The following is a 19,232-nucleotide window of genomic DNA, read 5'->3' as shown; positions in this document are numbered from 1 at the left end:
GATTATAACGGCGACGGGTATTGACGTTAACGAGGATTTCCTTACGACAAGCGTCTCGAATAACCCGCGTGAGATCGGTAGCTGCATGCACATGCAGTGCAGACATGTTATTTGCACCAAAGCACAAGCACAGGTCGTCTGTCTAACGGCCTGTCGTTACGTTTCGCAACCTTGTCGCATCCTCTGCCATCAATTAGTAGTTCTACACGTCGTTCTAGATCGCCTTGGAAATCCTGTACGGTCGTTGCAACGCGCGAGCATCGTATTAAAATAGCGCGATCCTGCATAAATCAATGGGAATATTTTTATTTAGAGCTAGATGTGTATAAAAACGCTGAAACGTCAGATTCGTCGCAAGAAAAGACATTTCCGAATGGTCGTGGATTTAAAATTGATTCCGATTCTTTTAATTTTCAGTAACGATGTCAAACCTGTGAGAGAGATTCGCAACTCTCGTTATAAAGTTCGCTCGAGACTTGGTTTTAAAATCTAACTTATGTGCGTTTTTAATTTATTCAAATCTCGGTAGAGCATATTTTCTTTTCACGCGTCTTAATTTTATTGGGTAACAGAAGGAGAGATAAAAGTGCGAAACACGTCATTTAGTTCACAGCGCGCGTACTTGAAACGTCAAGTCTCTCTCTCTCTCTCTCTTTCTTGGTCCCTTTCTCTTCAGATCCTGCCTCGCGGAGAGACCTCACCTGCCATCACTAGACTACGGAATTCCACTCTTGCTCCTGCCTCTCGTCCACCTTCTTCTTTTGCTGCTTTGGCGAGAAGATAACCGATCGTTTCTTCGATACCGGCCGCGCCGGATTCGTTTGTCCGGCCGTTTCGTTAATGGAGCCGTTTCTCAGAATAAGTAGAAGTGCACTCGGCACACACGCGCTCGCTCCTTTTACGCCGTCCGTCATCGAGGACTCGATCGCGCCCGCGTTTCCTCTCTCGATTCTGCTCCGCGCAACCCTTTCTTCGGCTTTGTTACATCGGCCATTCTTCGCACGACGCCCGACACGTTAAAGCGACGTCGATCCCGTTTCTGGACGAGCAATGTCGACGGTTAGATAACCGTTCACTTTACAATAATGTTAATTAGAAAATAAAAAAAACTCTTGCGTCTCTCTCTCGCTCCCTTTTTAATTTTACGTTATATATCGTCTCGTTAATTTTTTTTTCGTCGCACTATGCGAGCTGCATTCATTGCATTCACTGCACCGGGGCAAATCACGACTTGAAGCTCTTGAACTCACCGGTTCATTGATCGGAAACGAGGTGTCTCTAAAAATCTTCTCTAATAATTAAACATATATATATATATAATTATATAAAAGTCGAGCTATACGAACATATGTCTATTTATATACATATAAAAAAGTATGAATAATGAATATTCTCAGACATAGTTAGACACGCTTAGGTTCAAAGCCGATGTGAAATTTAAAATGCAGTTGCTAGCTTCCTTTCCTCGACACGCGTATCCCTTTTATCGCGCCTCCCGTACGAAGACTTCGCGCGACCGCATCCTTCACTCACAGATAATGGAAGTGCGGATCGCGCTTCGTTGCACCGCACCGGTTGCGGCGCGGCGACGCAACGCGGCGGAGAATAGCGCGGCGTTCCGACAGGCGAAAGAAAGCGGTCGCTCGTTCGTTTTTCGCGTTCCACGGCGTTTTTTTTGCGGGTCTCGAGTGTCAGAACGAACGGGCCGAGATTTGCACGCGGACCTCCGTGCAGGTAGCAATCGGCTTATTTCCAATCGATTCGGTCCGCAGCGAGTTTCTCCTCCTTTTCTCTCTCCTCTTCTTCGCCCATTGCCTTCATCTCCCATTCACGTGCACTTTCCGTTCTTCCTTTTTTTTCGACGTTACGCCTCTGTCGCCCCTTCCCTTCATCTTTCCTCCTCTTCTTTCTGTCTTTCTCTCTCTCTATCTTTCTCATTTACCTTCCTCGTTCCCTTTTTTTCTGCCATTTCTTTTTCACTCGCCGGCTTTTTGCAATCTCGACATGGACGAGATTAAGGAAACCTTGTATTAACCGACCGTATATTGGAGAAACATTTGGCGATTTCGATACGGCGGCAGATTGTTAGGCGCGATAGCGCGAATACAAGTATATCGAATTGACTACCGAATTGGGTTAATTTAAACTTTTAAGCGGACCGCGAGATAACACCACGATGGATGTAAAGGCATCCTTTGAGCGACCAGGCAACGCGTTTGCCACTTGATTTTTTTCGATCCGATTTGTGCATATAGCAAAAAAGATTTCTTTTTCCACTGATGACAAAGTTTTGTTACATCAATATAAATTTTTATATGTTTACAATATTGCAAATTAATATTGTGAACTTTCTAAGCTTAATTCACTAGTATTAAATGTGAAGAAGGATCTATTTGATAATATAGTATTATTATTACAAGATTTGTGATTGTGTATTTCAAATAAATTATTATTTTTATGGCTCGAATTTGTTAAGAGTTTGATTCAAAGAAAATTGATGCCGTACACTTTTTGCGTATTCTGTTTCATTTTTCATATATTCTTATATTTTATCACGTGTTCCTTCTTCAACGACGCGTTTTACGGCATTAAATTCTGAAAAATCTATTCAACTTTTAGATTCGCGGTTTTCTCCTCGATCTGGTTTGCTATCGAGTATAAGATACTTTCAAAGGGTCAAAGCGTCACACGGTAGAAGACTTAACGTTTCGACGCGACCGCAATACGGCTTATCTGTTCACGTTACGGCGCTTATCTGTGCGCGAAATGAATGGCTATGCGCTAAAATCGAAGCCATCTCTACTTGCGGAAAAGGTTCGATTCGGCGAGCCTGGCCCGAGACGATACTTTTCGCGAAGAAAACTCGATTTCTCCTTATCTCGATGCGGGGGAATGCCTCGAAGAGGAATCCGCCAACTGACCCCTTCGGACTTTCATCGTACTCCCTTTTCCCTCTTCTTTGGTTCTAATCGGACACTAATAGTTCCCCGAGGACGCCCACGCGGTCGAGAATTTCAACGCACGATCTCGTCCGCGTCCAATTACGGTTTACAAACATGTATACTGGGTGTGTCAAAGATCACACACTTTCTCTAGCTAGATTCTTTAACGAGATTGGCTTATAAACTCTATGAATAGATATTTCCTCACATCTAATACTAGTGAATTAAGTTTAGAAAGTTTGCAGGACTAATTTACAGTAAATACTATAATGTCTAGTGTCAGTGAATTAAGCTTGAAAGTTTACAGTATTAATTTGCAATATATTGTAAACATATAAAAAACTTGAGAAATGTAATCAAATCAAATTTTAATGAAAACTTTAATTACCAGAATTTAATCTTGCACAAATAATCAAGAGAACGATAATAAGATATAATGACATTTTACTTTTCAAGAAAAAGTCAGAAATCATTAAAACAATTCACTGAAAGAGAGAGAGAGAGAGAGTGTGTGTGTGAGATATTTGCAATTTATTTCTTTAATATCTCTAAAAAGAATTTCATATATTTTCTTTCAGGACAAATTTAATAAATGGCATAGTTACTCAACATCGAATAAGAGATTTCGATGAATTAAGTTTCAAGATTATAAGTATAGGTTTGTTCCTTGTTCATTCAATGTAAAGTACACTTCGTTTTAGTAGAAGTTCCATTTAATTACTCCAGATACTCAATGCCAAAAGTTAGGAAAGTTGGAACAGCTAACAGAGTGTGTTCAATGAAATTTCCATCAAAGAAAGCTTAATTTCATATTAAACCAAGAGAATCACGATAGCCGGAAGAAAGAGCGCGCGAATTTCTGATGCACCCTGTACATATGCGATCTCTTTATTCTCTTCGTCCGAGGGCCGCGCCCTTCCGTTCCGCCGCGTAGGTAAACGGCCCACGGCCCTTATCCTACATACCGCAACGTAGGAAGAAAATTAGGATATGGATACATCGCGAGATGGAATCGGACGTCGACGCCCGTCCGCTCTCTCTCGCAAATGTTTGAATTAATTCAATCTGTTAGACGACGATTCTGCGTATTTGTCCTGCATCGTCTTCGTCTTCTCTCGTATTTTCTAATAAAGTTTTCAAATTTTGCATCGGTCAATTATTTTGTGAAACCTGTATCCACACGGATAATTAAATAATTATTTTAATAATTTTTATTAATAACTTATATATAATAATTGCAGAAAAAATAAAACCAATTCTAAAAGGCAAACACAAATATGAATGTTTCGATGTCACGTTCAAATAAAACGCATATATTTTATTTATTAACTGTGTAATATATATTTTTGACAAATTTCACCGATAAAATTACTATTTCAGAATAAAAATGATCAAGCTTATATAATTGCTTTCATGAAAATGGGCAACCGGCCGTTTGTAAATTTTATTGACCTATGATACTTTTTAGTTGAATAAACTCTCTCTGACAATGAACTATATAAAAATAATCAATAAAACCCAAAGGTCCTTTTTTTAAACCGCTATTGTTTTTAAAAATAATATTGGTTTTAAAAAAACCTTTCAATCGTCCGAATGCATTGCGTAATACCGACATTTCTATCGGATAAATAATTCGTGAAGCTCGTTGAAACCATTTTTTACTTCCACATCGCGTATATGTTTGCATATATTCATATAAGAGGCAAGCGTTAGTTTATCCTTTTTTTATACTTTGAGTCCAGGCGTAATTGGGGCAGAAATCCTCGAAGATAAGGGCCTTTTGCCTTCTGCTAGCGTTTTCTAATGTAAACACTTTTAGTCTGAAAAGTTTAAATTACCGACTGTACTTTTGTGCTATCTTAAGTAAAGCGGCCGGTTAAATCGTATGGGTATTAAACTAATTAAGGAAAATTATCCCGATAAGCCTAATAGGCTTTATGTATACAAACTTTCGGCAACGTCGTCGCATTTTTAACCATCTCTTGTTTGTGAGTTAGTTAATAGAGTGTGTTATCCTTACTATTGGACTTGATTAAACGGGGTCGCTGATATTAAATAGAATTTAAGTCATCGATACGCATCTCTTTCTTTGCCACCTTTTAATTTTGTCACTTATTAATAGGTAAGCTGTAATGAAAAATGTGTTTATGCGATATGAAGCAAAGATTATAATTATATTCTCTTACTCTGCAGTTTTAGATACGTATATATAATTGCAGAGTTTTATTATTTTAATAAACTAAATATTTAAACATATTTATATTAGATAATATCAAATGATACATTGCTCGTCACTTCAACCAAATTACACATACACATTTAATGATTTCATTAGATACAAGCCTTATGTTATTTAACATATTACTATCGGTCTAATAAATATGTTCCAATATTTAATATATGAAAAATTTAAACAAAATAACGTAATCAGTAAATATTAAAAGTTATATAAAAAATATACAAATTAAATAAAAAATATTTCAAGTTTTTTTTTAAATCTAAAATTATTCATTGAAAACATGTCGTTGAAAATGTCAAGTATGACAGCGCTGCGAAAAACGAGACAAACTCCGATATTCCTGGCATTATTAAAGTTTCGTAGCAAATTGTGTAAATGAACGAGATGCGCGAAGGCTCGAGCGGAATCTAACGATATACAAGAACGACGCGACGTAGAAATAGTTGCGAATGGTTTATTGATATCTTTCGACGAGACAGGGATATTCCACGATTAAGTAATTGCGACTCGCGCGACAAGACAGGAAACACTTCTGATAACGACCTCTAACAGAAATTAATAGCAGGGCGGGGGCGAGTGATTACGTGCCGCGCCATGAATCGACGCTTATTACAGACGTTGAATTTGAAATCAATCTCCATTAATGAGATTTATAATTAGGGACAAGGTCCGCCTGATGATCCGGGAGCGAGAGAGACGAGATAGAAAGAGAGCCGCCGCGCGTTGCACCGCATCGCGCAGAGTGCCTCTCCTTGAGAGCCGCGCTGTGAATAGACAATAATTATTCTTTAGTAAATTATCGAGCCTACACAGCGCCACTTTTTCACGGCGATTTAATCGCGCTTAAGATACCTCTCTCGCGAGTTAACTCCGGCGGCGGCGACGGCGGGATCGGGCGCGAGAAATCGAGCTCTCGCTAGGGATTTATCGACCAAGGCCGTCTTCTTCTTCGAAGCCGGGATCGTCGTTTCTGGGTAATCACCTCGCAACAATGTTTAATCACGGCCGCAAATATGGAGCGTTATAAATCGACCGTGCAATCACACCAAGGCACATACACGCACGCATCCCCGATGTATGTCCGCAATCGTTTATAGTGATTATAATGATGCGCGATCGCGCATAATTAATTGCCCGCAATGATGTACTGAAAGCGAGAATTTTTGCGAATCACGCGGGTACGAGTGGTCTTGATTACTCAAGTAGAATGCGATAAATAAAGCGTCCGCTTTTTGTAACGTTGCGTTTGCGAAATTTTTTTTTTTTTTTTTTTTTTTTTTAGAAAATTAAGAGTGTGATATTACACGTATATATTGCGTTACTTGATGAAACTCGAATATAATTGCAGTGAAGAATAATAAGAATCGGAAAGAAATATTTTTATCGGCTCTCAATATTAAGAATATAAATATGATGTTTTTTTTATATATTTTTTTTTAATCGGCCAACAGAGCCAAAGCACGAAAAATTAATTATTCGGACCTATATTTTTCGCGCCTATTTCTCCATATGTAAGTTTCGAGATTAATTTATATATGGAACTTAGTGATCTCAAAGCAAGAGATACAGTTCCGAATAATTAATTTTTCGTGCTTTGGCTCTGTTTTGCCGATTTAAAAAAATAAAAAAAAAATAAAAAAGAAACAATAATAAGAATGTTAAAATATGAATATATAATGTATAAATATATTTTTTGAACTTTCATTGAAATGTATAACTCCTTATTTACCAAATTACTTTCTAATGAATTTTTTATTCTTATGGTATACTTGGGTTTTATTACTCATATCTCGAATAATGGTAACAAAAATAAAGAAGAAGATACGTTTTTATGATTATGCTATGGTCTTAGCATTTCTTACATTACAGACATTGTATCTACATTGATGAATTATATAGATCTAGCTATACTCGACAGAAACAGGGTAGTTTTTATAACGATCAGCTCGACGAATTGTCTGAGAAAAACGCATCTCTTTAACGCTCCGCTCAGGCATAACAATTTTTTCAGCTACTTAACTCGTCCTATACTCGATATCCTCTTTCTCTTTTCTCCCCTGAAAGAACCGTTAAGTTGTTTTACAAGAGTCCGCGCAATTCTTTCATCGCCTTCTTCTTCAATGCCGCGGCTAAAAACGCAGGAAAGAGAACGACGAGAGTAGGAAGAGGGATAAGAAGGTCCGGCAGCGCGTTCTAATTGACCGCGACAAATAAATCATAATGAGGCGGCTTCTTTTTCATTGCCATAGCGAACATTACGCTTTTACGCAATCTTCATTACCATTCATCGATTGCGCTCAAGCGAAGTAAGACGATAGATGAGGAGAGGTTCGAGAGAATAAATTCCTTCGTCTCCGATGTAATCTGTTTAGTGCCGAATAATTACGTGACCCCTTTGTACCGGCGAGAAAATGATCATTTCTCTCATTCATAATCTAGATAATTAGATATTGCTTTTATGGGGCTCCGTATTTCAAAGCGCGTTCGCCTGAATAATATAGTTCCCTCGGCAGTCACGATGCAGCATGCGTTTATTCGCGACAGATGTTTCCTCCGGAATGCAATATAATGCCAAGTGCGCGCTCCGTACCGGAGAAAACTGTGCTATAAAAACAGGAAAGTGTCGAGATGCTATAGCTACATTAAACACATTATCGTTATCACGGGACGATCGGAATTTTAAATATTATAATAGATCATTAAAAATTATTTAAATTTTTAAATAAATATTTTTTTTTTATAAAAATTTATTTATATTTAAATTTTATAATAAATTTATAGAAAAAAAATTAATTTTCTCATTCACTAATTTATCATATTTATCTAATTCATTTATTTTTTAATCAATCTTTAATTTAAATAATTATTAAATTTAATAAACATTTAAATTATATATTGATTAAAAAATAAATATGATATTTCCTTCCTCATTCACTAATTTATCATATTTATCTAATTCATTTATTTTTTAACCAATATATAATTTAAATAATTGATTAATAATTATATTAAGAATATCGTTTAAAGAATTTCAAACGAATCTAAAAACAAGAATATCATCATTTTCGATGATTGCAATATTATCTTCGTAAAAGGTAAAATTAAAAATGAGATAAGTTTGTATAAAAATTTGAAGAATCGTTTCCAATTACGAACGTACCTAATATTTAATAAAATCTCTAAATTGTAAATCTCAATAAAGGAGAAGAATTATTAAACGAAGAGCGATAAAAAAAAGAACGATGGAGACAATTTCGAGCGCAAGACCTGACGCGAAAATACTGTCGCTATTTTGTTACTCGGTTAAGCGCATTATCGTGCTCGAAACTTACGTAGAAGAAGTGCAGAAAGATTTTTACCGGAGGCAGCATCATGTCGTTGCGGACCGCGGATATGAGGGAAAGAGAGAAATGAAGAACGGCAAGGAAGGATGGACGACTCTCTCGGCGTGGAGAGGTGGAGACGAAAAATCTTTTAAGAGACGCGACGCTTTAAGGACGTATTAAAAATGGCAGGCGGTAGTGAGGCCCGAGGTGCAGCCCGCAGTTTACTGTGGTATAAATTAGACTTGCTGTTCCAGCATAATCTGATATATTAACGAGTCAAACCTCAGCCCTACTCTCTCTCTCTCTCGTTCTCTCTCTTTCTCTCATCTCAAACGAGGACGACGAAAAGGGGAAAAAGAAATGCACCGGTCATGATGCAGGCAAGAGAGGGATGCAAACGGGAGAGGCAAGCCCGCGGGACGTATCGTCGATTTTTACTTGCTTAGTATCTGGCTTACAGTCTCGCAGTTTTTACGGTTCGACGATCTTGCCTGGCTTAACGCCGTAATTGAAATTGTGGCCTTGCTTATCGGCCTGTCGTAACGCTGAGAAATGGATCTTTATTAGGGAGCTGTGGCAGAAGTGGCGATCGCGAACGAAAGAGGTGGGAAGAAAGGGTAGGCAAGAAGGGAGGATTAAAGCCAAAAGGCCTCGGAGAAAACGACTAAGGGCAAGATACGCTTCAGGGATTAAGATAAAGGAGAGGGAACACCGTTTCTCGCGACTGAAACAAAATGTGCGAGACTTAAATACTTGTGAAAGCATGAACATGCATATGAGCTCTTATACTATCGTGTCCGCTCTTTCTCTCTCTTTTTCTCTAAATTCCATCAGATCCTGTTCGATCGCGGATTCTGCGAGATATCGTAATGAGGCGCGCGATCCAGATGAGTGTGAATACTCCGACCAGAGAATTCCAGCGCTTATAAATTGCGATATGTGTACGAAGAAATTGCACATTTAGTGCGCGCGCGACTTTATCTCATCTTTTCGTGATAAAATATGTGGCTCAAAATGCGTTTTGAATTCTCCCTGTTTGGCGATCGATATTCTTTGAAAAAAATTTATTACGAAGCTGCGATATAAATAAGCAAGACAGAGAATATGTATATGTATGTTGGAAATTATTACAAGTAAATTATATCAAATAACGTTCGTAAGTAAAATCGTTCTTTTGATTGTTCAATCTTCTCATTGTGATAAAGAATATCGCATTTTTACAGCGTTAAATTCTAATAGCAAATTCCTTAATAAACATAAGATTAATCTTTTTTTCTTGATGAAAAATTATCCTTTGTTGCAATTTTTTGATATTTAATATTAAAATTTGATATCGTAACAATTAAGTTTTAAGGATAAAAGCATAAAGTTGATAATTAAAATAATCAATAGAAAAAAGACAAAGTTATTCATTTATATTTCTCAACTTGTAAGAGTTCATTAAATTTTTTTCTATTAATAACTTCTTAATTAAGAGAAGATGTTCTTGAGATAAATTATCTCAAATAATTATATTCATTTTTTTTTGTCGTAGTACGCCAATATCTCGTAAGCAATTCAACAAAAATCATACAGAAACTTGTCAATTCTTGTTACAATCATTCATATTTCCACGTAGTATCAGCGTGAACGGGAAAAAGAATATTTGAAAGGGAGGAAACAATTCCAGAAAAAAATAAAATTGCAGAAGTGACAGCCGCGCGCACACGCGATTAAAATAATTGGAAATCTATTGCAAAAAAATATAGCGTCGGTTGTGAAATAATTGATTTCTCCGTGTCGATTCTTTTTCGCGTAATACGGGACATCGAGCCACATTTGAATGATTTATTTGCAGCGCCGGCTTTTTCGAGTGCGCGCCGCCGGTTGATTTGATTGAATTAACGTGCGCGCCAAATGGTGCTCGCGTGTTTCGCAGGCATATATATATATATATATATATATATATATATATGTCTATATATATATATACGAATGCATATATGTTTATGATATGCTTGAACACACACGCGCCGACGAGATTATCGGCGGCCCGCGAATAAACTATCCGTCCGACGCTAACTGCAATTCAATTGGCAATCCGCTGTAACTTGTTTCTCTATCAGTTGCAATTCGTATGTATAAACTTGTTGTGGGATAACGCGCCCTGCAAGCTCGTTCCATAGTATGATGTCGCTGCTTGGTGTCGTTAAACCGCGTCAGCATCATTAGAAGGATTCTATGCTATGAATTATCGTATCCTGATTTTTGGAATTATCGAGATATCGCAGGAAAGAGGCTAGCAAATTGAATAATAAACCGAATGCTTTCATCAGTCCCTATTTGCATTAATAATGTATTTTATGAATTAAAATAACAATTCTGAGATATATTTTTGCTAATTCAATATCTTGTATTTTAGTATTTGTGACAAATTAGTAATAATAATATTAGTAATATTGCCGCTAAAACTTGTTGCATATAACTGCATATATGTAATAAGTCAATTTCCAATTATATGCATTTAAATTAATTCGATATTTATTTTGTCCACAGAAAATAAAATCTAAATGCTTTTTTCCAAATGCTATTATTTATTTCTGCGAAATGCAATTTACGTTCATTATATTTTGATTGAAATCATACATAAAATATATCGTTGTGCCAATAGTCAAATATATCCTAATTTAATGTAATTAATCAATTTGATTGAAATAGTCTGGTCAATATAATTGTATTAAAGTTGCATAATTGTATATGCATTATTAGCCCGTTTTGGGTCGTTCTTGAAATAATATATTGATGTTGACTATAAATAGCATATTAGCTGAACTTGGAATTATAAATATCTTTATGTGATTAGAGGAAATGACGACCCTTAGCGATGTGACAGGACGAGTCTGTCCTGGAACAGGTTCATTGTACGCGGATTCGACACGTGGTCGCGATATCGATGAGTCTCGGTTGAATAGATAAAATCGTTCGGAATAACATTTCCTGGGACCATTTTTCTTGTGTCACGACCGATAAACAGTCGACCGTAACGCTGTCACAAATTATTGCTCGCAAAAAATGCGCTCGCGCATTCAAATGAGAAAGTGGGATGTAATAGACCGCATAATTATATGCCAACGATAAGCTGGTTAAGACGATAATGATAGGCCAGGCGCGTGTTTATGAATTTAGCGACACTTTCGCGGGGACACGCAGGCACAACGCGACTCGCAAAATTATTTTAGATAATGTCGTGCGAGAGAGTGCTCCGTGGTCGGCACTTTTTATTAATGCGCGTTATAATGCGCGCTATAATGAGGGAATACTCGCTACGCACAAATATTACGCTTAAGTACACGTTTATACATATAAATAAATTTCAAATAATGTGATCCAACAATAAGATTAAAATTTAAATCGCTACTCTCATATTTAAATTCTGCTCTTTTAAACTTCTGAAATTTTTTCCCAGCATTAATTGCTCTCTATGAAACGTTTACAATCAAACCTCCGTATTTAACCGAAAGAAATCGAATCCACACAAAACCGAATTGTTTTCCGATCGATCGTTCAAGCTCGCTCTAAGCGTATGACGTCGAGCCGTAAGCCAAACACTCGTCTCTGATTGGTCGTCATATTCCTATTATCCTTACGGGAGAGCGCCTGCAGGATAAGCCGCTCAAGAAGTATACGATTGGTCAACTTATGGGACACATTATATCTACCTGCAGCAGTGGAAAAGGAAAAGAGCGGGAATGAAGAGAGTTTCCTAATAAGCACAGGAAAATAAGAGAGGAAAACAAATAAAGAGGATTTGCCGAGATTTCCGATTTTCAATAAGACCTACTCAGTCTTTGATAAAATTGCAGATATTTTTTATACTCCAGTAAAAATTCCTTGAAATTAATCATAATTATTTTAATTAGTTTTAATCCAAAAATGATTGATTAAAGAAAATTTATTTCGGCCTTTGTTCGTGATGTGACTATAATTTTCTTTAAAACACGAATAAAGATATTTTATCTTCATTCAAGACGCATACACTAAGGTTTTAAATACAAAGGTTTAAGATACATTAATTATGCTTGAAATAACGTTCCCTTAATCTAACTTGCAAGAATTTAATGTTGCTTCCGAAATAAAAAATGTACACACATATATTTTCTTGAAAATTGATTGTAGCGATGCAAGTTTTGTTGGCGAATTAATGTGTTACAATTTTCGCGGATAAATATATGTAGATTTTCCAACCAATTACAGTTCTCATATCTCGTTGGTAGTTAAGAATATGTTATTGTCATGTGCAATACACTCGTGTAAACGTATTCGCGGCAAGAAAGTCCGTACGACGAATCGCGGAGTGTCTGTGCGGGAAGACTTAATGGCTCTGTTAATGTGTACCTCTGGTAATTAGTATAAAATTGCTCGCAATTTATAATTTAATTACGGCCACTCCCACCACCGAAAACATTTATTCACGTTCGCGGATTCGAGTTTGCAACTGGATATTCCCGCCGTGAATGCCAGCCGTCGTTCCACCGCGTCCAATGGAAACAGATTACGTTAATTATCGTCCTCCATATATATTCCTGCTTAACTCCCTTTGTTTTTGCAACTGAAATTATGCTGCCAGCGCACCATCTATCTCGAGGGCTCGACCGAACCAACACCTTTCGTCTGATTATATTTCGGAAGATGCTACAGATTTAGCACCGTTAACCTAACTTGAACTAACAATAACATCGAACAAGATTAATATGGAAAGTGAAGATGAAATTCTCAAAGACCTCTAAATTCTAAATTATATACCTATTAGAAATCAAGTGTGACAAAAATTCTGTAACGTATGCATTAACGCTTACCTATGTTCGCGCAAAATACATATGAATATTAGATTTCTTTTTTACGGAAACATGTTTTTAAAATTTAGTTTACTATATTTTCTTTTCCGTTTTTTCTATGCAAGTACTGACGAACCAATTAAAAAAAAGGATATCTGCACAAGGAGGAGATTCAGACGAACCGTAGTAATTTCTTAACGGTTTCAGAAATTATGCGCTCTAATTATGCAAGCTCGAAAAAGCAAGAGAGGAACGAGCGATGGAGGAAAGCTATTTTAATGTTTTAGAGACCTCATGGAATGGCTAATTGCCGCGCTTTGCCAATTTGATTGCAATTCTTTGTAAAGTATCAAAAAGAGATTGCAGTATGTAAAGAAAAAGAAACGTAAATGGAAACAGTTGTTTAGGAATAATTATGAAAAATTAGAAATAATTATTACAAATAATTTTTCGCAAGACGAAAGACGAAATTGAGAGATAATTATAGAACAAAACAGTTTACGAGGTGCGTATAAGTGCGTACGCGCGTATACACGAATGTTTACGTACGTTGTATGTATAACACATGACGATAATGGATAGTTGCTCGTTACCCGTGTGCTTTGCTAGGAAAACTGTTCGAAATTATAACCTCCGTGAATGTTTTACGACACCGTCGAGTATTGTGTACGAAAGCCCGTTTCCATTTTTCTCGGCAGCTTACGCGTCCCCATTTTTTCGGATCCCCAACACAAAACCGTCGGGAATTTATGCTTTACTTAAGCCGGAAAACTCGGAGTTTCACGTGACACTTTCGGAAATTTTGACCAGCTTAATTAATTTATTACGGTGTGCGGTGACTTTTGACCAGAAAAGCTTGCTTCGGGTGACCCCATTTCTCGGATTGTTCATGTGTGTAATTAAGCGGTGGGTTCTAATCAACGTTTAATGTTTTCTAGGAGAAATTGTTTTCTTCTGTGACTGTTTCCTTCTTATTATATTTTTTCGCAAATAAAAAAATAAAAGTCCTTCAAATTATAAGAACGTACGGAGGAGTTTTTCTTCTCAGCATTGGATTAACTTTTACATTTTTCTTATTCTTTTATATATTCTGTTATAAATTTTTATAATTATTATTCCTAAATATTTATAATTATGCAGAATATTATCTTTGAATAACAGTTGTATTATTGTAAAAAAAAAAAAAAAAAAACTAACTGAAATGCAATCATGAGAAACATATTTACATTTTCATATTTTTTTACTTTTTCTTTTTGAAATGTAAATATGCACGGTTGTTAATTGAATGATTTTCAGCGTTGGTTTTTCAAATATAAATCCACGAAAAGAAATATACATATAAACTAAAATTCATAAACAATACAATTTTAATATAATATAATAAACGTTTTGTTTGTATAAGTATATAAAATATAGAAAGTCCTTTGGATATTTCAAAACATAATTAAAATTTATTAGAAAAATTTAAGAAAGGAAAACGTACGCTCAATATGTTCAAAAATATCCTAAAAATTCCCAAAATTGGTGTGGAATATAGAATTATGATAGCACCTATTCGTGAAATGTTAAATTGTTTTAATAAAGACACTCTGTCCCGAAAGAGTTTAATCGTTCGCGAAAATCGCGCGGGGCTTTCTCCTTTTCAGCGAAGATGCACTTCGCCGCGCACAACGGCAGCTGCATTACAGTGGGTGGCGCATTAAAATGTTTGTTTTTCCTCGGGCGACGTTAACTCACCGGCTCGTGCTCCGCTCCCTAGAAACGCCTCGCCCGTAAATAACACTTTCTGCGCGGGTGTCACATAACGTCTTCTCGCTACATGGACTTCGTTTCAGGCACGTTTTTGCGGCGACCTGCGACGACGCATCGTCATATTCCTGGCACCGGCGCCAGATTCCCGGCGCTAGTTAATAAACTAAGAGCAAGAGGAATACTAAGCGAAAGAGACGGAGAGGTAGGTAGAGAGAGCGAATAGAAAACTTGTATTAAAGTGCACGTCAGGATTGGACCTGGCGAACTTACAGACCGGGCTGAACTTGGCTTCTCACTTTATGAAATACAACCCCATCTTTGCGTAGCCTCTCCATTCGACGAACTTGACTGCCTCCGAAATGGGAGAGAGAAAGAGATGTAAAAGAGAAGCGATGAACACTTGCCACACCCGCTCTAAAATCATTTCGTGTTCAGGCTTTGAGTGAACTATCTATCTTCGAGTAATAAATCGACAAATTCTCCACATACACATACATACACACATATATACACAGGGAGAGCGAGAAAGAGAGAAAATTCGTTCTCTTTCTCGTACATTTCGTACGTTTCGCTTCAGAAGATGCATTCTCTTCTTTACTACTTTTCTTACCCTTCTAGACTCACATATTTTCTCTCTTATTCTTTTTCCTCTCTCCATGTTCATTTTTTGTTTCCGAGAAAAACCGAAACGAACATGCATCGCGACGAGGTCAGAATCCCTCGTGTTTGGACCGTGTTTTCCGCGAGAGGAAAATTCAATGTAACAGCGAGATCACGGAAATTATGAACGCGCGGGACATTGTTTTCAGTGAATTATTAGACTTGATTCCACACTTTATACTTGCAAATATGTACAAAGATATCGAAGAATGTAACGAAAAAATTTAGAGACTATACTATCAATAATTAATTTCTATATACATCTTTTCTTATCAATTTAAATATAATATTCATATAATAGTATTACAAAAAATGCAATGACATTTACGTAATGCGAAATGGGTATACATATGCCTTTCATACGTATATTTCATGAATCCATTTTACATTATATAAACGTTATCACATTACTATTATATTAATTAACTATTATATTATTTTATATATATATATGTATATATAAATATATATATATATGTATATATAATATATATATATATATATATATATATATATATATATATATATTTGTGTATATGTGTGTGTGTACGCACATGTGTGCAATATCTATTACGATTATTAATTGCGATTAAATTGTGCCACTGCAGAATTAAACGCCGTTATCGTAACTCAGAAATGCGTGTGTGCGTGATATTAAAATTTCAATTGTAAAGTACAAAAGATTTTACGGTACTATCACAAAATTCAATATAAAATGTCATTCTCTCCCATATATCGCATATAATATTTCACACAACGATCATGGTCGCATCGATTTAATATCGCACACACAGAGCTATGATCTTTCAACTAATTCACTAGTAACCACATACAGTACAGGAGCATTGAATTGATAATATCTATAATATACATTCGGAAATAACCCCTGCGCAATCGATGGCAAACGCTATCTCGCTCCTTCTCTCTCCCTCTCTCTCTCTCTCTCTCTCTTTATGCTATTCCGTGCGGGGGAACTTCGGCAATAATTCAGCGCGCTTTTTGCGCGCGTCGCGAATATAGATCGCAGCCTCCACACGCGCGCGTGCGAATCGATCGCGCGTCGCGCACCGTCGCTTTTTGCGGTCGCGCCAAGCGATGTTCGCGGCGGAGACAAATGAACTCGGGTCATGATCATTTTTCCAATTTCGCCTGACGACTTCTTGCCGAGCGGAGGGTGACAGTGAGTTGAAAATCAAGAAAAAAATGTCAGAGTTTTCCGCGAGTTTAGGAGGGAAGCGTGTGACTTGCAGCGCTTTTTGCGCGTTTATCGTAATACAAAGCTTCCACCCACGCGTGGCTGATCGTTTGTTTGCAACAAATGTCGCATTGTTTTTATCGATATGCAATATTTTCGCTTTCGCAAGCATTCGTCGTTGATATTCGCCCAGGAATTCGACGATTTAATCCCTTCATGCGGTAAGCACATAAAATATAATTATGTCGCATAAAAAAGTGTTAATAGTATATTGTGTATCAAGTGTGGAAAGTTGATAATTGGTCACGAGTGCGGGGGATGAACGCACAAGTCGAAGGCGAGTGCGACCACCCCACACGAGTGAACAATTGTCAATCCGCACGTGATACACATACTATTTTGTATTACAAGTGCAGGCAAAGTGGCTTTGTGCGCGTTTTCTGTGCGCGAAGTGGCCGATCGCACGCCGCCATCTTGCAGCGGCATGGTGCGGGAATAGTCGTGTTCAAAGTCATTGCCCACGGCTTCAGCCGTGGACAATGATTTTGAACGCGGCTCAGCCGTAGGCAATGGCTTTGAACGCGGCTTATTCACTCACCGCGTTGCCGCTAGATGGCGGCGTGGGAAATCGGCCGCTTTCCGCATAGAAAACACGCACACAAAGTGCCACTTTGCCTGCACGTGTAATACAAATAAAATTAACAACGTGTATCTCATCATTTGCGTATCGATGAGATTTGGTTTAAAAGCCCTGCGTTGCGCGAAATTGTCCTTCGCAGAGAATTCATCTGTGAATAAGATAAAATCAAACTCACCCATTCGCGTTCACTATCCTCTTCTACGATCTGCGGGGTCGACGTTCTTCCTCTATTCTCGTTCACTCTCTCCGATGCTCGCTCGGATTCCCTTGCCCTGCGGCTTTTCTTCTCTGTTTCTCTCTCTCTTTTCTGTACATCACTCTCTCTCTCTACTCGTTTCTACCGTCCTTCTTTGATTCTTCGCGTCTATCCTTCGTTCTCTTTTACCGAGACTCTCTCCGGGCAATCTCGCTCGATAGAGCCCGCGTTAATTTGCATAGCCACTTCGAGAGCCACACGATCAACGGCCGCTATCATATCGCTATAACTGGTGTAATATTGTGCTGGTATGAACCTCCATCGGCCGTCCATGTAGTCAGGAAGCGATATAACGCTAATATTTTTCTTCCGCTCGTCTCAAACTTATTCGTACGTCTTCGCACATCGTTCTCTTTCTCCAAAAGTACTGTAGAATACTTTTCGCCGACCTGAAATAGTAAAAAACAAATCACATTTAAAAATATATAAAAATTATAATTATTATGCACCGATGTGCATTGTTCATACCGGCGTATTTCAAAATGAAAATTACAAAAAAAAACAGCAATTAAATCAAGACTTATAGCATTATTTCACACTGCTTTTCTAAAACACTTTTCTCTATATATGGTTTAAATTGTATAATTAATTAATTATTACAGGTTTCTTACATCAAGCTAGTCTTTTCTCATCTTACGTTTCCGAAATAAATTCAAGTCAAGTCGCATTTAGGAAAAAGAATGAAACTCCGATCGAACCTTTATTGTTCATTGTCACGCCAATTTCCATGGAAAAGATCTCGCATTCAAACTATCCGAAATTCAAGGCATTCAATTACTCCTACAGATAAATTAGATCGCGACCGGCAGATTAAACCGGTCCGGCTCGAGCGCGGCGGTTATGACTCGTAAAAATCGAGTCGCATCGATCAGACGGTGAACGAACGGGGGCTCGAAGAGTAGATATATGTATGTATATGTATATATATATGTATGGTGAGCAGAGGGGAAGAAAGGGGGAGAGGGACAAAATATCCCTGGGTCGACGGCTCGAGCCCGATGTCACAACGAATGCCTTATCGATATCATCCTGTCGAACGCTCATACACGAGATATTCCGCATAGCAATGTCTCGGTAATTGGATACACGATCGGGCTGCGATGGTTTTCGTGTCGAAACTCGATCCGATTCGCGAACGACGGATCCAGAAATGTCCTGCGCAGGACGCACCTGCCCGTTTCGACAGGCTATGATACGAATGACAATAGTAAATATAGGCGAGTTTGCACAACTCACTCTTAACGGTTGTTCCAGATAAGTCGTTTAGGTTGAGAGATAAGTGATTCGTGTAAACAAGGTTGTCGTAAAAATCGATCGGCCATATGGACAGTCAATTTGAGTAACCTATCAAGATGACTCATATAAAACTAGGTAAGGAGTTTTATTCCGGAAATTGGAGAACAATTTT

At 37.5% G+C, this 19,232-nt stretch overlaps 1 protein-coding gene and 1 long non-coding RNA gene across 3 annotated transcripts in view; one reads left to right on the top strand and one right to left on the bottom strand.

The window, feature by feature from the left end:
- Nucleotides 1-19,232, top strand: part of LOC114944894 (latrophilin Cirl) — a 422,503-nt gene that overhangs the window by 24,436 nt on the left and 378,835 nt on the right. The gene's annotated exons all lie outside the window — the stretch shown is intronic.
- LOC114944897 (uncharacterized) overlaps nt 1-19,232 on the bottom strand; it is a 188,784-nt gene that overhangs the window by 108,850 nt on the left and 60,702 nt on the right. The window contains exon 5 of the long non-coding RNA XR_014925468.1: nt 17,744-18,213. This is a non-coding gene — a long non-coding RNA (uncharacterized LOC114944897). The remainder of the gene's footprint in view (nt 1-17,743; nt 18,214-19,232) is intronic.

Source organism: Nylanderia fulva, unplaced genomic scaffold, assembly GCF_048542155.1.
Source record: "Nylanderia fulva isolate GAGA-0341 unplaced genomic scaffold, ASM4854215v1 Scaffold4, whole genome shotgun sequence".
Lineage (NCBI taxonomy): Eukaryota > Metazoa > Arthropoda > Insecta > Hymenoptera > Formicidae > Nylanderia > Nylanderia fulva.
Note: the sequence above shows the minus strand (reverse complement) of the source record. Positions and strands in the feature narration are given on the sequence as shown.